This window comes from Lutra lutra, chromosome 9 (assembly GCF_902655055.1).
Source record: "Lutra lutra chromosome 9, mLutLut1.2, whole genome shotgun sequence".
NCBI lineage: Eukaryota > Metazoa > Chordata > Mammalia > Carnivora > Mustelidae > Lutra > Lutra lutra.
Genome location: NC_062286.1, coordinates 125,363,400 through 125,384,878, shown reverse-complemented (window position 1 = coordinate 125,384,878; position 21,479 = coordinate 125,363,400).

Here is a 21,479-nt window from a genome sequence, read left to right as displayed (position 1 = left end):
TATTTAAAAGTAAATCATCTCTTAGGGTGCCTGTGTGGCTCAGTTGGTTAAGCATCTGCCTTGGGTCGGGTCATGATCCTGGAGGGGTCCTGGGATCGATTCCTGCATTGGGCGCCTAGCTCAGCAGGGAGCCTGCTTTTCCCTCTGCCTGCTGCTCCCCCCTGCTCATGTGCTCGTTCTCTCTCTCTGGCATATAAATAAATAAAATCTTTTAAAAATATATAAAAACAAATCATCTCTCAATAAGTGAATGGATAAACAAACTGTGGCCCAGGCATATGATAAAATAGTACTCAGTAATAAAAAAGGAGTGAGTTATGGGGCACCTGGGGGCTGTTGGTTAAATGTCTGACTCCTGATCTAAGCTCTGGTCTTGATGTCATGATTCAGGTCATGAGTTCGAACTCCGCCTTGGAACCTACTTAAAAAAAAAAAAAAGAAGAATGAGTAAAGTTCTGGAAATAGATGGTAGTGGGGACACCTGGGTGGCCCAGCCTTTGGCTCAGGTCATGATCTCGGGGTCCTGGGATCCAGCCCCACTTGTTGGGCTCCCTGCTCAGCGGGGAGTTGGCTTCTCCCTCTGCCTCTGCCCCTCCCCTCTGCACCTGCTCTCTCTCGCTCACACAAACACACACACACTCTCTCTCAAATAATCAAATAAAATCTTTTAAGAAAAAGAGAAATAGATGGTGGCGATGGTTGCACAACAGTGTGAATGTACTTAATTTCACTGAATGGTATACTTTAGAAATGGTTAAAATGGTAAACTTTATGTCATGTATATTTTACCCCCCCAACAAAAGAATAAGATACCAAACCATAAAAGAACGTGGGAGAACCTTAAGTGTGTATTGCTAAGCGAAAGAATACAGTCTGAAGAGATTACATACTACCCGATTCTAGTTATATGACATTCGGGAAAAGGTGAGACTATAGGGACAGTGAAGAGAGCAGTTGGGAGGGGCAGGACAGGGATGGATAGATCAAGCACAGGGTATTCTTAGGGCAATGAAACTGTTCTGTATGATACCATAACACTGAACTCGTGTCGTTGTGCATTTGTCAAAACTCAATGAACTAGACAATGAGAAGAGTGAACCTGAATTACGCCATGGACTTGAGTCAATCAAAAACCTCACAAAAACAAACACATCGAGTTTCGTGACTCCTCTGTTTAGACTTTCTGAGTCTTGCTCCTCCAGTCTGGCCTAGAAGGTTTGTCCCTCCTTCCCCCTGGCTTATTCCCAGTCATTCCTTAGAGCTCCGTTTAACTGCCTGAGAAGCGTCCCTTCATCCCCCAAAGCAGAGCAGTCCCCCTCATTTGACCAGCCCTGTAGATTCTGCTCTTCAACCCAGCAGCATTTACAGATTTTAAGGGAGAGAGTTCACTGTATTTATTTGAGTAATGGCTGTCTTGTAAGCCCCACAAAAGCAGAGATCTTGTCTGTCTTCACCACCCTCTTATCTCTAGTACTTGACTTAGTGCCTTGTCTGTAATAGAGCTCATCAAACGTGTGGCTGGACACAGTTTCAAATAAAAAGGTCAAATATGATTCCATTTCCATGAAATATCCAGAGTAGGTAAAATCCACGGAGACAGAAAGCAGACGGGCTGTTGCCAGTGGCTGGGGTAAAGAAGGAAATGAGGGACTGCCTAATAGGGATGGGGTGTCCTTTTCCAGGGGATGAAAATGTTTTGGAAATGGATAGAGATGGTGGTTGTACAACATTGTGAGTATACGAAATGCTGCAGAACTGTATTTCATATTATATACATATTTAAGATTTTATTTATTTATTTATTTATAGAGTGTGCCATTGATTGATTGATTGAGTGAGTGAGTGTGCCAGCTGCAGGAGGGGCAGAGGAAGAGAGAGAATCTCAAGCAGACTTCCTGCTGGGTTCTGAGCAGATGCAGGGTTTGGTCTCACCACCCAGAGACTGCAACCTGAGCTGAAACCAAGAGTCACAGGCTCAACCAATGAGCCATCCAGGAGCCCTTGAACCGTAGATTTTTTTTTTTTTTTGAACCATGGATTTTTATTTTATCTTTTTATTTTTTTTTATTATTTATTTATTTATTTATTTGACAGAGAGATCACAAGCAGGCAGAGAGGCAGGCAGAGAGAGGAGGAAGCAGGCTCCCCGCTGAGCAGAGAGCCCGACTCGGGGCTCGATCCCAGGACTCCGAGATCACGACCTGAGCCGAAAGCAGCGGCTCAACCCACTGAGCCACCCAGGTGCCCCATGAACCATGGATTTTTATTTATTTTTATTTTTATTTTTTTATTTTTTTTTTAAGATTTTATTTATTTATTTGCCAGAGAGAAATCACAAGTAGGCAGAGAGGCAGGCAGAGAGAGAGGAGGAAGCAGGCTCCCTGCTGAGCAGAAAGCCCGATGTGGGGCTCGATCCCAGGACCTGGGATCATGACCTGAGCCGAAGGCAGCGGCTTAACCCACTGAGCCACCCAGGCGCCCCTGAACCATGGATTTTTAAAAGGTTCATTTTATCTTGGGTGAACTCAACCACAATTAAGAAAATAGTTTGTAGTATTAACGATGTCTTCTTTCTTTCTTCTTTCTTTTTTTTTCTTTTGGTACAAAGTCTCTTACTCCTTTATCTTTCTCAGGTTCAGACGAGTACCTTTGGCCTTGGAGGTAGTTTCGACAGAAGAAATGCAGAAAGAATAAAAATAAATCAATGCTACTTTTTTTTTTCCCCTTAAAACTTTTTATTTTAGGGGCGCCTGGGTGGCTCAGTCAGTTGAGTTCTGCTTTCAGCTCAGGTCATGATCCTGGAGTCCTGGGATTGAGCCCCGTGTCAAGCTCCCTGCTCAGCGGGAGAGTCTAGTTGTCCCTCTGCCCCTCCCCCACTTGTATACACTCTCTCTCTCAAATAATTTTTTAAAATTTCTTTTTATTATAGAAAATTTTATTTTATTAAATAAATTTTATTTTATTATAGAAAATTTTAAGTATATTCAACAGTAGGAAAAAAAGAATATAATAAGCCTCCAGGTACCCATCACCCAGCAGCAACAGTTAACAACCCATGAATAAACCCATGAATAAACCCTTCTACCCCTCTCCTCTCTTGGGTTATTTGGATGCAAGTATCAGATATCATATCATTTCATCTGTAAACATTTCCTTATGCCTCTCTAAAAGACAAGAACTTTGGGGGCGCCTGGGTGGCTCAATGGGTTGAGTCTCTACTTTCGGCTCAGGTCATGGTCTCAGGGTCCTGGGATCGAGCCCCACATCTGGCTCTCTGCTCAGCGGGGAGCCTGCTTCCCCCCTCTCTCTGCCTGCCTCTCTGCTTACTTGTGATCTCTCTCTCTCTCTCTGTCAAATAAATAAATAAAATCTTTTTAAAAAGAGACAAAAACTTTAAACATGTAAGCACAAAACCATTATCACCTAAAAAATCAACAACAAATTCTTAATATTATCAAACATCCAGTCAGTGTCGAAATATACCCAACTGTTGCCTAAGTTGAAAACATACGAGACATTGCAACATACATTGCATTGCTTGGTATCTCTTAAGTCTCTTTTCGATCTATAGGTTTTCCCTCCCTCCCTCTCTTTTTCAAGTGGAATGTGTCGGAGTGAAATAGACAGGACTTGGAGAGATTCTCCCTTTGTCTTCAATTTATTTATTGAAGAAATGAGCTATTTGTTCTGTGGAGTTTCTCACATTCTGGTTTTTGCTAATTGCATCCCTGTGGTATCAGTTAACAGACTCCCTAACTCCCTTATTTCACGTGACTAGCCTTTGATAGGGTCAGCTCAATTTTTTTTTTTAGCAAAAAAATCTTCTCAGGTGACATTGTATACCTCTATCAGGAGACCCATCACATATTTGTCTTTCCGTGAAATTTCTAGGGATTGATGAGCATGGACCAAGTCCATTGTTTTACTAAATGTTGCAAAATACAAAATACAGAATTCTAATCCCTAAAATTTTGTTTTCATTTATTAGCAGAAACACCTTTATCAGAGAAATTTTCTCTAACCAATTGTTTGGTTACAATGAGATTCAGTGCATATAGGAAAAAATGTTTGATTCTTTCCCTTAATTACCAATTTTCAAATGATGAGTTTGACATAAATTTTCAAATAATGAGTTAACATGTTCAAAGGAAATCCAATGAGGTTTTCTTTTTCCTTTCCCCCCCTTTTTTTTTGAGTATCAGTATTAATTTATGGATTTTAAACCTACTTGATCTTAACCCATATTTTTCCTCAAATTGTCTCATCTTTGGCCAGTGAGAGCCTTTTCAAATTGGGTTCTGAATCCTTTTGACATGACCCTATAGCTTGCTTGCTTTCTGATATACCAGGTTCACCTTGTACATGTCTTTTTTTTTCCCCCCAAAGATTTTATTTATTTATTTGAGAGAGAGAGTGGAGAGAGTGTGAGAGGGGAGAAGGTCAGAGGGAGAAGCAGACTCCTCATGGAGCTGGGAGCCAGATGGGCTTGATCCTGGGACTCCAGGATCATGACCTGAGCCGAAGGCAGTCACTTAACCAACTGAGCCACCCAGGTGCCCACCTTGTACATTTCTTTACCCCAGACCACAGTTCAACCATTTCTCCAACGAGCCCTGGTTCTTTTATGGGAAACAGTATTTTGATCCTGCACACTCTTTGCTCCAGGGTTGATTACAGTTATTGTATTTGTAATTGTTTCTAGGCCTTTTCAGTGGCTACATTTTTAATTTTTATTTATTTATTTTTAAAGATTTTATTTATTTGAGAGAGACAGAGATAGCAGCAGAGATAGTGAGAGAGAAAGCACAAGTGGGGAGAAGAGGGAGAAGCAGACTTCCCTCTGAGCAGGGAGCCTGACAAGGGGCTCGATCCAAGGACCCTGGGATCATGACCTGAGCCAAAGGCAGAGGCTTAACCAATCTAGCCACTTAGGCATCTGGCTATAGCTACAGTGAATTCATAATGAAATTTTCTTTTTCAATCTAGATTAGAATTTTTTACTAAATTTCTTCCATTTTATATTTGTATTTATTTTCTTCCAGGCTACAAGTTTTGGTTTCTAATGGCAATAGCATTAGATTTATTTGCTTAAACTCTGATGTATAAAATAACAGTTTTTATTAACAACATGATAACAAAACATTTTAAGAATAAAAACCATTTTTTTGGGGGGGCTGTTCTTTGTGTCTTCTGAGGGTATCCCAATGGGAATAGACAATCAAATTACTGCGTATCAAGTTATTTGAAATAATTTTTCTCTAAGTGCTTATACTATGAATTTAATTCATAGTTTGATACATCTGTTTCATTTTGCTTTTAGTTTTCGGGATTACTTTATTTAAAATTCAGGTTGGTTTTGATAATTATGTAGAACATTTAACCATTCCACAACCGTCTTCAAAATAAGGTATATTCAAGGAAGTATAGCTTCTATACTTGTTCCCTCCTTCCAGTCTCTTCCTCTCCCACTGGTAGGCATTTTGTATTTTTTTAAAGAATTATTTATTTATTTTGAGAGAGAGAGAGGAAAGGGACGGAGGAGAGGTGGAGAGAGAGGGGGAGAGAGAGAGAGAGTCCCAAGCAGATGCCACACTAAGCGTGGAACCCAGTGTGGGGCTTGATCCCACGACCTTGAGATCATGACCTGAGCCAAAACCAAGAGTCGGATGCTTAACTGACTGTGCCAACCAGGCTTCTTTTGTAATCATTAAAAAATTTTTTTCTTTAATGAAAAAATATATTTCTATCTTCCCTTTCTTACATAATTTGTAGCATGTCATATACTTTTTTTTTTTTAAGATTTTATTTATTTATTTGACAGACAGAGATCACGAGTAGGCAGAGAGGCAGGCAAAGAGAGAAGAGGAAGCAGGCTTCCTGTTGAGCAGGGAGCCCGACGTGGGGCTCTATCCCAGGATAGTATCCAGAAGTATCCAGAAGATACTTTGTAGTGCTTAGAGGCTTTAACCTACTGAGCCACCCCAGGTGCCCCTCATACACTTATTTAATTACAAAGTATCCTGAAGTTCACTCTATGACAGTGTATAGAGATAACTCTCATTCCTTTTTACAGCCACAAAGTATTTATTTGTGAATGCGCTATGATTTATTTGCCTACTCCCCGGTTAATGGTTGATGAGCATGTTGGTAGTTCCTAACAATTTGTTATTACAAAGAGTGCTATAGGGGAGCCTGGGTGGCTCAGTGGGTTAAAGCCTCTGCCTTCGGCTCAAGTCATGATCTCAGGGTCCTGGAATCGAGCCCCACATCAGGCTCTGGGCTCAGCAGGGAGACTCCTTCCCCCCCCCCCCCCCCCCCCCGCCTGCCTCTCTGCCTACTTGTGATCTCTGTCAAATAAACAAATAAAATCTTTAAAAAAACAAAAAACAAACAAACAGTGCTATAACAAAAGTTCTTGTGCATAGCTGCTCTGAGGCTTTTGCCAGCCTATTTTTGGGATCAATTCCCAGAAGCAGGGTTGTTGGGTAAGTGTAACCAGAATATTAGTTTTAAAGTCCTAGCCTGAGAATACTTTGAGCACGAGCTTTTCTACACTACCTGTCTGTGCCTCACTTTCTCACCTGCAAAATGAGAATGATAACAGTATTTATCTTTGAGATTGCTGGGAAGATACTTTGTAGTGCTTAGAATGTGCCGGGTACATAGGAGGTGTTCAGTCACCCTTAACAAGGGATAGGAAGTACCAAGGTGTGTGGGAAGGTGGGAACAGTTGAGCTAGATGCTGGGATGCATTTGGAGAAGGGATTCTGTACCTGCCTCTCTTGCCCCTGCAACAGTGGTAAGGATAATAGAACCCAGAGATAAAGTCTGAAGATTAAAGAAGGGATTGAATGAAACAGTGGTAAGGATAATAGAACCCAGAGATAAAGTCTGAAGATTAAAGAAGGGATTGAATGAATGCAACATGGGCTGGTGGCTTGATGCCAGCGTGGACAGGGGTCTTGCAGGCTCCAAAGTTCCCCACCCCACCCCCACCCCGGGTTTGGGTGCCACCTACATATTCTGTCCTGTCCTAAGACTGAGATATACTCTAAGAGAAAGGAAGAGAGAAAGGAGAGAGGAAGTCCTCACTTGAGTGCATTTAAACCGGACAGTTACTTGGGATGGGCATTACCTTCAATTATAGAAAAATATTTTATATATATTGTTTTTGTTCATGGCCTGTGAAATTCAAATCCATTACAATACAGTTATTGATGAAGAGCTTGAGGCACAAGAAAAAGAGTTGAATGTGAGAAGGAAATCAGGGGGAAGGAGAAAAGATGGCTTTGCTTATCTTACACCAGGTCTACAGCTATGCTGGCCAGTACAGCAGCTACTGGTTTGTGTGGCTAGTGGCTATCATGTTGGAGAGCCTAGTTATAGGTCATTTCCATCATTGCAGGAAGTGGATCATTGGACAGTGCTGGGTTAGTCTAACCCCTGCGGAGCACCATGTGCAAATGTGATTGGCCAGTCGTGGGACAGTTGAATGAAGATCCTAGTGCTAGAGGCCCCATGCTGGTACCCCCACCTCTGGTGCCCAAACTGGTCCTCTGAAGGTCCAGGGTAGCTGACTGCATCCGTGCGGCCATCCAAGGCTATGTCTCAGGCTCTCCCTGTGTCTAAGCCTGCCTCCTTCCTCTTCCAGGGAGCATCTACCTACAACTCCAGCCCATTTCCTCCAAAGTCATGCTTTGCTTCATTCCCCAGGTCTCCTCCCCAGGATCCCAGCGGGCCCCAAGTCAGCTGGACTGTTTGCCCTTTATCATCTGCCAAGGCTGGATTCGAGTGGCGTAGAGGCTGCGGGGAGGTGGGGGTGGCCAGGGCACCCCAGCTGGCTTGTTCTTAATCTCTATTAGCTCATATTTCCTGTTCCTGTAGCCTGGTCCCTGGGCCTATCAAGGGGTGGTGCAGAAGCCTGTCTCTTCCCTCCCCCACCATGTTTACTTTTGAAAAAGGGGAAGTGGAAGTGCCCTAGGGTCCGTGAGCTAGGCTAACAGCACTATTCTCCTGCAGCCCTCAGCCCTGAAACCTCCAGCTCTCAGATCTATTCAGGGGCTTATAGCCACCCCACTCACAGACCTGTCAGAGACTTCCTCCAGAATCACAGACTTGGGGTGCCTGGTGCTGTAGACCAGAGGAAGCCCCCCCCATTCTAATTCTGTTCTGCTTGGCTCCATAGGAAACCATTGGAACCATTTCCATTCAATAAATATTGATCGATCATCTACTCGAAGTCAGACCCTGAGAACATCAGGGTCTATTAGACAGATGATGCCGTTGCCATCTTAGTGGGAAAGAAACAAATAAGAGAAGAAGGGGGTGGTTTGAGCTGAGGAACTGGTTGGCAGGTGAATGGTAAAACTAGGAATTCTTCTGGGCGTGAGGGCACTGTGGATTCTGGGCTGGTTACTGCATTTAGAAAGACCAGAGGGGCGCCTGGGTGGCTCAGTGGGTTAAGCCGCTGCCTTCGGCTCAGGTCATGATCTCAGGGTCCTGGAATCGAGCCCCGCATCGGGCTCTCTGCTCAGCAGGGAGCCTGCTTCCTCCTCTCTCTCTGCCTGCCTCTCTGCCTCCTTGTGATTTCTGTCTGTGAAATAAATAAATAAATAAAATCTTTAAAAAAAAAAAAAAAAAAAAAAAAAAGAAAGACCAGAAAAGCAGAGAGGAGGTGCGAGTATCCTGTGAGCTCTGCAATAGTAGGACTGTGGCCCATTTGCTCTCTGTGAATCCTCAATGCCTGGCCCAGAGCAGGAGCTCAATAATAGAGAATGAAGGAGTGAATGAATGAGTGAATGAAATAATATTGACTGAGGTAGGGGACAAAGCTGAGGGCTTCTGAGCTGCCCTTGCCTCTGTGGTCCCCTCTACGGCTGCCCACTGTTCCATAGGACCTGAACGCCAGGCCCCGACGGGCCCGCTCCGCTCCACTTGGATTCATTCCTTGGTGTCTCCCAGTCATTCTCTGCACTGTGGCCTCCAACCTCGCCCAGATCGGGGTCATGTACAGGTTTAAGATTTTCTCATTTAGCAATTTGTGGAGTGGAGACATCCAGTGGTCAGACCCTGGAATGGCAGCAGTCAATCGGGAGACAGAGTGAGGAGTCCTGTCAGGATGAGCCGTGCGTGATTCAGCCACAGATGAGCCTTGACCCTGCGTCCACCCTAAACCTTACCGCAGCTGAGCCTAGATTTCAGCCCTAACCTTGGTCACAGCCTGAGGCCGTGTTCCCCCAAAACAGCACCCTGGTCTTAAATTTGTGCTACAATGACCTGATATCACTTTTAAAAATACTCTAATTGAAGGGTAACATACATAGAGAAAAGCCCATCCATGTATGAAATACTCACTCAGCCTCCAAGTGGCTCTCACACTCCCTTCTGTCACTACTTCCCAAGGTTACCCACTCTCGTGACTTCCAGCTGTGTATCTTAGTTTTGTCAGCTTTTACACTTCTGTGTACTTGAAACCACACAGTATACACTTAAAAAAAAAAAGATTTTATTTATTTATTTGACAGAGAGAGTGAGAGACACAGGCAGGCAGAGCAGCAGAGGGAAAGGGAGAAGCAGGCTCCACACTGAGCAGGGAGCCTGATGTGGGGCTTGATACCAGGACCCTGGGATCATGACCCGAGCCAAAGGCAGTCTCTTAACCAACTGAGCCACCCAGGCGCTCCAGTATACACTTTTTGGTGTCTGGTTTCTTTTGCTCAATATTATGTTGGTGACATGCATCCATATTTCCACGTGTGGTTGTTGAAAGTTCAAACACATCCACGTCTAGTGTTTTCCAAACCCACAGAGAGTCCACAGAGAATGAAGTCAAGGGGATTGAACCCACGTCTCATCAAGCCTTTGGTTCTAGCTGCCAACTTGCAGGAAGCACTGAAGCAAAAATTCATACATCTCCTAAACTCATTAAGGACCATCTCCTTGACTTAACTCTGTGTTCTTAGCATCCCTTACCTGAAAAGGTGTTTTGTAGCACTTCACCTCAGATGAATGACCAGGAAATACTGTTTTTACTAAATGGGGCTTCAGCTTTCTGCTGTGGACCTTCATAAAGAAGAGTTATAAGAAACAGCTCTAGGAAACCGACGGTTGCATTTACAGTCAGGATCCTGCTGAGGACAGGGTTCATTTTGTCCACAGTGGCTTCTCCACAAGAACTCCAGAATAAAGTTCTTCTCCATTTTAGTAAGAGGGATAGACATTTTTTCCTTGTTGGCAGGGGGTGAGGGGGGCGACTTTGCTTTTGGCTAACAGGCTTAATGAGTCATGTGATGGATCTTGTTTCTCTTTTCACAATGGTTGCTAGGAAGCTCACAGTCAGATTTGTGGCCCATACCTTCTAAGTGCCTGGGACTCTAAGCTGTGTTGTCTGCACTAATCTCACCCCTGGTTGCTCTTAGTTTTCCTTTTCCCTTTTCTCTTTCGTCCCTTTTTCTTCACTTTCCTATTTTTTACCTTTTTACTCTTGAACTGTTGGTTCTTAAGGGACATGGTGAAGACTGCTTTTGAGAATTAAATGCAGGGGTCAGCCCAGCCTGTTTGGAGCAGAGTACAAGGCTTCCAGGTGGAAACATGACAGTTTCCAGACACAACACTTGATTATGACTTGGGTCTCAGTCCTTAGAGGGGGCCTCCATCCCCCAGTATGGCCTTCTCTCCGCATTCCTGACCAGTGATTAATAGACTTGGTTCTGATCTTGGTATTTGACCAATTGTCCCCTTCAGACTGTGAAGGCTGACCTTCTTATGTATGTGTCTCCTGCAAGCAAAGGCAACAATCAACCTGTCACTTGAACAAGAGGAGATTGATGACTTGCGACTAAAAGAACTGTTTTGTTTACAGGAGGGATACTTGATTGGTTCCCAGCTGTGGTGGCTTTCACAGCTGGGGGGCTGGAGGGTCTCCTGAGCACCTCTGCCTCATTGCTCCTTCACTGTCTCTGTCTCTGTCTCTGTGACTTCGAATCCTGAGTCAGAGCCAGCAAGTCAGATGAAGTGGGACATGGATCAGGGACCTCAGGTTCTCCAGCACTTTCTTTGTTTGGGTCTGGTTTGTATTTTCTGCAGAGCTGCCAAGCAGCCTCTCAGAATGGTCGCCATGCCGTCCCTTCTTTGGGCCATCTCAGTGGGTAAAGAATTGATGTTTCTATCATAAGTGAGCAAAGAGGTGCAGCAAAGTCTTTTATAGCCTGGACCTCCCCCAGCAGGTGAAAACTGATACGGGGTTCACTGCCTCTTGGCTGGTGTCACAGGTGAATGCTGGGACCACAGGAGTGAGTACAATGTGTTGTCCAAACTCTAGAGGGATCCAAATAGAGGATTCACCCCCTCCCCCCTTTTAAATCTTCTGATGGGACATTTTACCAACATTTCTTTGAACTGAGATGCTGGGCTTTTTTCCTGGTTCCCAAGTGCCCCCTCCATAGAGCAGAGAACAAGGACTTCACAGCACCCTAGGAGTTTATAACACTAGGCTCCTGTGCTAAACAGAATAATGTCCCCCCCCCATCCCGGATGTCCCCATCCTGATCCTCGGAACCCGTGGATAGGTCACCTTGCAATGCACAAGGACTTTTGTGATTAAGTGAAGGATTTTTGAGATGGGAATCCTATCCTGGATTACCCTGGTGGGCCCAATGTCATTGCAAGGTTCTGATAAGAGGGAGACAGGGTCAAAGTCGGAGAAGGGGATGTGAAGGCAGGAATCTGAACCACGTGCTGTGATTGCAGTCTTAGAGATGGACGAGGGCCATGAGCCACGGAGTGGGGGCAGCCGTTAGAAGCAAGAACAGATTCTCCCTTTCAGCTTCCAGAAGGAATGCAGTTCTGCTGACACCTTGATTTGAGCTCAGGTCTGACTTGCAGTACTCTAAGATCCTATGTACTGTTTAAGTCGATATGGAAAACTGATAGGACCCCAAACACACCCATGCATGTTCTTGTATGTGTGTGCACATTCATGTGCACAGGCACATGCACACAGTCAACTTCTGAAATACGTCTTGTGGACGTTTCCTCCTCTGGTCAAGTATATTCAGCCTTATGAAGAAAAGAGGTGCCCCGGGGCTGGGGTGGGTCTGGCAGAGCCCATCCCGGCACAGTCTAAGGAGAGGAGGCCAGAGCCAATGGGCTTCAGTTACCCTTGGAACTGCTGGTCTGGGCAGCTCTGATGGAATGGATTTGGCCATCCCATCGAGCATCGTCTTCTGGCTCCGATTTGGTGGGTGGAGGGGTGCTCATGGGAAAAACATATGCTGGGGTGTCCTGTCCCTACTGCTCACTGCACTTTCCAAGCAGGCCCTCCGGGTCCACGTCAGCCCTGTGTTCTGACTGTAATAGCAAACATTTATGGAGAGCTCGCTATGTGCCAGCAGTTTGTGTGGGGGTCAGCTCATGGGATTCTCACCAGAACCTGAGAGCTGGGTGGGCTCAACCCTGGGCTGTCATTGTGCACCTCAGAGTGGCCAGAGGGTCCCAGGCTTTGATCCCTCAGTCGTGGCTTGCCGCTGAAAGGGCCCTGTGTGCCGGCACGAATGCTCTAGGCCAGGAGCGTGTTCAGTTCCATCTCTCTCTTTCCTGATTTCTCCAGTCCCTGTTCCTGAAAGTTGCCTCACGTCCTTCCAGAACAATGTGGAGGTAATAAATAGATGGCTAATTTAAAAATCTAACCCCTCACTGGCCACAAACTTAATCTTAACTTCATACTAAACCAGCTCTCTGTCCCTCCTGACCCTTAACCCTGGCACCATACTGACTGCAAATCCCATACTGGCTGTATCCTAACCTTAAACCAATACCTCTCATTTTATGGGAATAATTTATTGAAGACTTAGGATGTGCCAGATACTAGTCTAAGGGATTTACATTCATTAACTGATTCAATCTTTCCAATGACCCTCAGGGTAGGCCTTGGCAGAACTCCCATTTCATAGTGAAAGACAATGTGTTTTAAAAGTATTAGTTGAGGCTTGGATTCTGTGTGAAATAAATAAAAAGGGATATGTCAAATTCATTCATTCATTCACTCATTCATTCACTCAACAAACACGTTATGTACTCCTGCTTTCTTTCTAAATTTTAAGGGGGGGATGGGCAGAGGGAGGGAGAGAGACTCTCATGCAGACCCCACACTCAGCATGGAGCTGGACCTCACAGCCCTGAGATCATGACCTGGGAAGCCAAGAGTCCGTTGCTTAACTGACCGAGCCACCCAGGCGCCCCTGTGCTCCTGCTTTCTGGGGACAGCAAGCGCTGAATGCCTGGGATACCAGAAGCAGATAAGGGTGGGGCAGAGTCAAGGCTGTTTCTTCTTCTCCTCCCCCCACCCCTTCCTCTGGCCCCTCCTCACTGGTGCCCCCCTCCCCAGGTGAGGTATCAAGGAGAGGTCAAGTTGACCTCTTAGTTTCAGGCCAGGGTCTTTCCCAGACCCTCTCTTGGCTCCATGGGCCAGAACAGCCTGGAAGGGGTTGAGAAACAGAAGTGAAACTTGATCAGATGGTCAGGTGCCGGGCATTTCCCTGTTCAGAGACTGGAGCCAGAGGGAGAGGGCCTGCACAAGGGAGGGGCCCTGAGGCACACTGAGCCTATACCCTGAGAGGTGCCAAGACCAGCATTGTTCCCATTCCTACCCCCACCCTTGCTGGCTCCCTTGCAGGACCGACAACTCAGCTGTTTGCAATCAACTCAGCAGGGTCTGCAACTGTCCAAGTACAGGTGAAACTGGCTGGGGTTTGGAACGCAGCTGGGCAACTTGGCATCTCTGTGGCCTTTGGCAGCCCTCTTTTCTCTCTGAGTTTTCCCTTTGTCATCCATCAAAAGAGAATAGTGAGACCTTCTCGGGCTGTTCATTCAGTCATTTCAGTCCTTTTTTTTTTTTTAAGGTTTTATTTATTTATTCACGAGAGACAGAGACAGAGAGAGAAGCCTGATGAGGGACTTGATCCCAGAACACTGGGATCACGACCTGAGCCCCAGGCAGATGCTTAGGCCACTGAGCCACCCAGGAGCCCCACCCCTTAAAAAAAAAATCCTTTCTTGTAAAGTAAACAGGGGCACAAGAAAATCACACAGAATTGGGGCGCCTGGGTGGCTCAGTGGGTTAAGCCGCTGCCTTCGGCTCAGGTCATGATCTCAGGGTCCTGGGATCGAGTCCCACATCGGGCTCTCTGCTCGGCGGGAAGCCTGCTTCCCTCTCTCTCTCTCTCTCTCTCTGCCTTCCTCTCTGTCTACTTGTGATCTCTCTCTGTCAAATAAATAAAATCTTTAAAAAAAAAAAAATCACACAGAACAAATGTATGGTTTAACGAGATATGTCACGGCAAACGTCTTTGTAACCGCGACCAAAGTTAATAAATAGAAATTTGCAAACATCCCCTTTCCCAACTCCCTCCAGGTGCCCCTTCCCCATCTGAGCCCTTTTATGAACACGCACAACCTAGATTCTATTGTTTAAACTTGGCCCTTTGAAAAAGACAACTGAGCATCCAATTCTTGGTTTCAGCTCAGGTCCTGAGCTCGGGGTTATGGGAGTGTCCTCACATTGGGCTCCTTGCTCAGTTGGGGGGCGGGCTGCTTAAGATTCTCTCCCTCTGCCCCTCCCCCACTCACGTGCACACGAGTGCACGCGGTTGCTCTTAAATAAATAAATAAATAAATACATCTCTTAAAAAAAGAGAAAAGGAAGAAAAGAAAATGATACCTTTAGGGTCTCTATTAACCCACAGGTCACCCTCTACCTTTTTTTTTTTTCCCTTCCTCCCCCCCCCTTTTCCTTAGAAGCTATTTGCTGAAGGACTTCCATCTGACTTGCGGTTTCCCACAGCCTTCTGTGGGAAACTGTGCTTCCTGCACGTTGGCGGCTGGGTCCAGAGGCTTGAACACACTCATATTCAATCCCTTTGGCTGCATCGTCAGTGGCCTTGCGTTCTTTCATTGGATGGCACATAATGTTGGGGGGGGGGTCCCTCTTCTCATTTTGGCAGGTGTCGATGCTTATTATCAGTTAGTTCATTCATTCATGGAGGGTTGCAAGTGGCAACATTCCAGTCTTATCCTTTCTTTTTCATCTATCCATTGGAAAGGGACTGTTGGAAAGGAGACACTTCCCCTCATTTACTCTTTGTTACTCCATGTATGGTTCAGAGGGGACACAAGGCAGGGCATGTGCTGCATTCTTTCCCTTTATTTACCAGTTTTCAAGAGAACGAATTGGTTCTTTATCATCCTCTAAAGGAGACCAGTTGATTGCTTTTCAATATCATTATGAATTCTAGGACTTAGACACACTTGATGGTTATAATCAACCGCAAGTATTGTTCTTTTTGAAGCTCAAATGCTCCCCTTCCATTGTACAGTGCCAGTGAGAGCCTCTTCAAGTTGGCTCTTGAGTCCTTCCAAAATAACCCTATCGTCTCTGAGAGCTGCCTTACTTCCTACACAATAGGAGGTACCAGACTCATCTTGTACATTTCCTGCTCCAGACCTGGAAGGAGCGTTTTCTCTAAGAAGGCCTTTTATTGTTATTTTTAAAATGGAAAATGATATTTCATAACCACTCTTTGGATGTTAGAGATGCACACTGCTCATGGTTTCATTATGAAGAAATATATTTTATCACACACACCCTTCAGCCACAAACCAAAAGGACAGAACCCTGTGATAATTCGAATTCATGTTTAGGATTGTTACTGAATGTCTTTTGCGTTACACTTCTCCTTTTTCCATCCTGAGAATTGGGCTCACAAGGGGTGTAGGGGATAATAGAATTAGAGTATCTCATGATTACTTATTTGCTTTATCCTATATTACACACACAATAGTCTGAAAATTACAAAAATAATATCACCATGAACATAACTACTGGGACCAGTAAAAACATTTTTTCTTTGTCTATGCTTTCTGTATTATTGTTTTTAAAATTTGCTTATTTATTTTAGAAAGAGAGAGAGCAGGGGAAGGGACAGAGGGAGAGAATCATCAAGCGGGTGTCCTGCTGAGCATGGAGACTGATCCCAGGACTCTGAGATCATGACCTGAGCTGAAGGTAGCTGATTAACCAACCGAGTCATCTGGTGGCAGTTGACACTTGATTTTGGCTTGGGTCATGATCTCAGGGTCATGGTCTCAGGGTTGTGAGATTGAGCCCCACATAGAGCCTGGAGCCCCACATGGAGCCCTGCAGTGAGAAGTCTGCGTTCCCTCTGCCCCTTCCATCGCTTTGCTCTCTCTCTCTCTCTCCTCTTTCAAATAAATAAAATCTGAAAAAAAAAAAAAGAAAATGTGAACAATATAGTGAGTCTGTAACAATTTGCCTGAGTCTATTATACTTTTAAGTCAGTTTTGATGGACATAAAATGATCGACTTACATTTTCCCGTTTCAAGTATCTTAAATACATTATTTCATTTTCTCCCAGCATAAAGCCTTACTCTTGAAAAACCTGATAATCATCTAATTTATTTTCCTTATCAGTCAGTTATTAACAGTAGTATTTTTGCCTAGATGACCGAAGGATCTTTATATCTTTCCTCAAAGAACAGTAATTTTATTAAAATGTCTTGAATATGTCTGATTATTTTGGGTTGGCATTTTCAGGTATGTGGTATGTCCTTCCAATATGTAATTTCAATTTTTGAACCTTATGGGACATTTTTTTGAATTATAGTTTTTAGTGTTTGTTCTGTTCTCTTGCTTCGATTTTCTTTTCAGGGACTCATTGTTTGTTTGTTGGAACTTCTTTGCCTGATATCAATATTTGTCCCTTTCTCTCAAGTATTCTAAAGTGTCTCTTTTTTCATTTCTCGTTGATTCAAAGTATACCCCCATTTCACCTTGTAAACGGCATTATCTTCTGGTTGAGTGAGTTTGCTCGTGGGTTCCACTTTAGACTTAGTTTCTAGAAAGATTTATTTCCTTGTATTTCTAATTCTTCCTTGACTTTTGCCACTTTATAAGGTTTTTATTTCTAATTCTGTTTTATGTTGTTCTTTCATCTCTTGCATAATTAAAAATTGCCTTTAGATCATTTTGAAATAGAAGGTTATGTTTTTTGATCTGTTCCCAAGCAATGTGTTACTAGAATGCATTTAGTCTTTGTGGAGATGCCATTTGGCTCCTGATTCTTCTTTGGCTTCAACTCAATTTGTATGGGATCCGACCTCAAGGCTCTTCTGTTGTTCGCTCTTGTGTGAAATTCCTCTTCCTAAACCTGAAGACGTTCAGGTCGGCATTTCTAACCTCATGAGCTCCCTCCCTTCTTTTTACATGGCGTACACAGACATGGTGGCTGGTGTTTTGATGTTTCTGGCTCAATCTCCTTCTGCCACTTTTATCTGGATTTTCTTCCTGCCCCTTGATGGTCTTGACTGATCTTCCTCCATTCTGATCCCACTCCAAGTGATTTGCCCTCAATAGGGGACCCTGTCCTGGAAGGGAACCCAAGTGGGTCATCTTCTAGGGCCGAAGGGCTCCAGTCCCTCAGTTCCTCCAGGGGACTCTTGACCTCACCTACTATGGGACAGGGCAAGACCCCTTGCAGTCCTGGTTGCTTTTCTCAGATTGTCTTTTCACGTTCCTCTTGGGCTCATCAGATATCCCCTTGCTTCCCACTGCTGGCCAGCAGATGGGGTGCCAAAGGCTAGAGGCCAACCCTGGAGCATCCCTCCTTCCCCGGGGGACTCCTGATAACACGCAAGTAGCCACTGGAGGTTGTGCTCCCCCACTCAACTTTTGGTGTTCATGGGGACACCTTTGCCACCTAATTTTGGAGCCCATGCTGTCTGTGGGTTTTGTTTTTCCTAATTTATTCTGTTTTTTTCTTTCTTTAAGTAGGCTCTACGCCCAACGTGGGGCTTGAACTCACAGCGCTGAGACCAAGAATGGCATGCTCCACTGACTGAGTCAGCCAGGGGCACCCTTGCCTGCTTATAACATTTTAAAAAAGATTTTAATTATTTATTTGACAGAGATCACAAGTAGGCAGCGATAGAGGGGGAAGCAGGCTCCCTGCTGAGCAGAGAGCCTGATTCGGGGCTCGATCCAAGAACCCTGGGATCATGACCTGAACCAAAGGCAGAGGCTTAACCTACTGAGCCACCCAGGTGCCCCCCCCTGCTTATTTTTATGTGGGAATTTGGAGAGATTAAAAAATGATGCTGGCATTGTTCCTATCTTCCCTGCCAGTTCACTATTTTTTATGTCAGGTTTGTGCCAGGCCACAAGGAAGATGAGATGAAATAAATGTGTATAAAAGTAGGTAAGGTACCTGGCTCTCTTAAGTGTCCTGTAGAATAGCTGCCCCTCTCTTCTGCTGTCCTGTGACCAAGACATTTAACTAGTGCAGGCTTGATCTCTGGTTCTGGTGTCCGGTTCAGCGGATGGGTGCAGGCCTTCAGACAGGCTGTCTGAGGCTGGGTGGCTCTCTGGGCGTTGTGCCCTTGCTTTACCCTGCTGGGACTCCTCTGGGCATTTCCTCCTAGAATGGGTTTTGGAGAAAAGAAGAGGAAGACCTCTCCACCTGCCACCCCCACACCCCGCAAAAGGGACTAAGAAGTCTGCTGTGGGTTTGCCACGCCATCTGCTGGCCATTTGTTTAATTGCAGAGAAAAGACGCTTTGAATTCAGCGGTGGGAGCGTCATGCCCAACCCCCAACCCTAGCCAATAAGGGAGGTTAATCCTTTCTTCCCCTAAATGAAAAGGAAGTATTTATGTTAACATAATAACAATAAAGGGAAATAAAATGAAAGTTTTTGCATATGTTCCCACTGCCTAGATAAACATGACTTAAAAAAAAAAAAAACGCTCCAAAAATAAAAATGGGTGTTTATTCTATGGGCTGGGCTCATGTGTCCTGCCCTTCTGGTTCCTGAAAAGGGGTCCAGAGATCCTGGGTGGATACACAGAAAGACAGCAAGGGGAGAAGGAGCTCAGCTTCTGCGGCCTGAAAGACTTGGTTTGAGCCCCACTTTGCCAGTCAAGAGCTGGGAGGGTTGGGCAAATTAGTTCACTTGTGTTTTTGAATCTGTGTGTGCTGGGTGTGGCTACACCCTCTGCCCCCCCTCCCCCTGACATGTCCATGTCCTAATCTCTGGGACCCATGAATATGTTATATCTCATGGAAAACAGACCTTTGCAGATGTGCTTAAGGATACAGATCTTGAGGGGCACCTGGGTGGCTCAGTGGGTTAAAGCCTCTGCCTTCGGCTCAGGTCATGGTCCCAGGGTCCTGGGATCGAGCCCCACATCGGGCTCTCTGCTCGGCGGGGAGCCTGCTTCTCCCTCTCTCTCTCTGCCTCCTCTCTGCCTACTTGTGATCTCTCTCTCTGTCAAATAAATAAATAAACTCTTAAAAAAAAAGGATACAGATCTTGAGATTGGGATATGATCCTAAATGACCCTGGTGGGCCCAATCTCATTGCACCAGTCCTTGAAAGCAAAGACTCTTTCCTGGCTTCAGTCAGGGCCATGGGAGATTGCTGGAGGAAAGGGGCCAGGAGCCAAGGCATGTGAGCACCCCCTAGAGGCTGGAAGCGGCAAGGAAATGGGCTCTCCCCTGGAGCTTCGGGAAGGAATCCAGCCATGCCTACACCTGGATTTCAGCCTGTGGGACCTGGTTGGACTCCTGACCTTCAGGACTGTATGACGTGACCATTGTGTTGTTTTAGCCGCTAAATTCGTGGTAATTTGGGAATGAATACACTGTAACGGGGGGGGGGGGTAGTTACAGCACCCACTCAAGGCTGGTAGGGAGAATGAGATGAGATCACTGTAGGAAGTACGGGATTTCTTCTGGGAAGATATCTGTTCATTCTTTTCCTTATCCCACTGTTACTTTCTGCACACCTACTATGCGCGAGGCGCTGTGCTCAGTGCAGGGCTTACGGAGGTGAACACGCACCTTTCATGGAGCATCCTGGTGAGGAGGGCATAGGACGGTAAAAGATCACACAGCATATACGGCGTGGAATTAGAATCACCAGGCACGTGAAGGGATTATGCAGGCAGCTGTGAGTGTGGAGCTGGGAACCCGCCTGACTTCAGGCTTTGACCTTGGACTTTTGGCCAGGCTCTCCAGCTTGCGGCTGGTCCTCCCTCATCTTTCCATACAGTCTTGTCTGCCCAGCTGGGGAAGGGGGTGCCAAGAGCTGGAAGCGAGGCCAGAGACAGTGTCCCAATGGCCATCAGATGACTCTGTGCTAGTTCAGAGATCGAGAGCCTCCCGTAGGGCCCTGCTGTGCTGGTGCATAGCGTGTAGGAGTCTGAGGCCAATGAGATCAGGGCTGCTGGAAATAGTGAGCAGAGAAGAAGGCAGGCCTTGGGATATGGCCATGGACCACTGACCTCTAGGCTTCCGTCTGCCTCCCGAGGGCTGGACTGCCAGGTCCCATGCTGGACACAGGGAAGACCACCATTGTTTGTGGGAGTGAAGTTGAGCCAGGTTTGAGGGACAGGGACAGGTTCTTAGGGCCCCAGATGAAGGAACAAACTCTGGGGCACAGAATAGGGATCCTTTTTGGTCTCTGGAAGTCCTCTCTCTGCTTCCTTTGGAACAGACTTTCAGGGACCCAGGAGATTCTCTGTGCGCCAGCTGACTTCAGTGTCTTATCCAGATAAAGGGTTTTGGAGATGGGGCCAGGGGGACCCAGAATGAATGATCCAGCTGAGACAGGCAGTGGAACCACAAGGCATGGTCTGGATGCAGATCGGAGAGTCCTAATGGACCCCCAGCTAGGAGGGGCAGGAACTGTGCTTCCACCTGGTGGCAGATTTTTTTTTTTAATTTTATTTATTTATTTGACAGACAGAGATCACAAGTAGGCAGAGAAGCGGGCGGGCGGGGGGGGGGGGGAACAGGCTCCCCGCTGAGCAGAGAACCGGATGCGGGGCTCGATTCCAAGACCCTGAGATCACGACCTGAGCCGAAGGCAGAGGCTCAAACCACTGAGCCACCCAGGCGCCCCCTGGTGGCAGATTTTGAAACTGCTTCTGGATGAGATGCCCTGGCCCCTGAGGTGTGACTTTCTGTTCAGCCTTGCTCTACTGAACTGAGTAGACAGTAGAGAGTAGACAGTAGACAGAGTAGACAGTAGAGAGCCCAGTAAATGAATCTGGTAGAGAAGGTGGTAAGGCCTAACCACAGAATCTCTTTTACCCTTCACTAGTCTAATATTGCCCGGGTTTCACCACAGCTCTGAGAGTCAGGGGCCATTGCAGAAAAGGGGATGTCACCCCTCATCCCTGGACCCCCAACACCCTTCTTCCCACCACCATGGTCTCAAGGTCTCCCTCACACCTGACACTCTAGAAACCTCCAATATGGAGTTTATGCATGCACCTGGAGCCATGCATAAGGGACATCACACATGATGGGGATCAACAGGAAATACGGTGCTGCTTAATTCAGGTTTTCCCATGTACCTGCTGACAGACTGGGCACTGTGCAAATGCTTGAATGGCAGCATGAG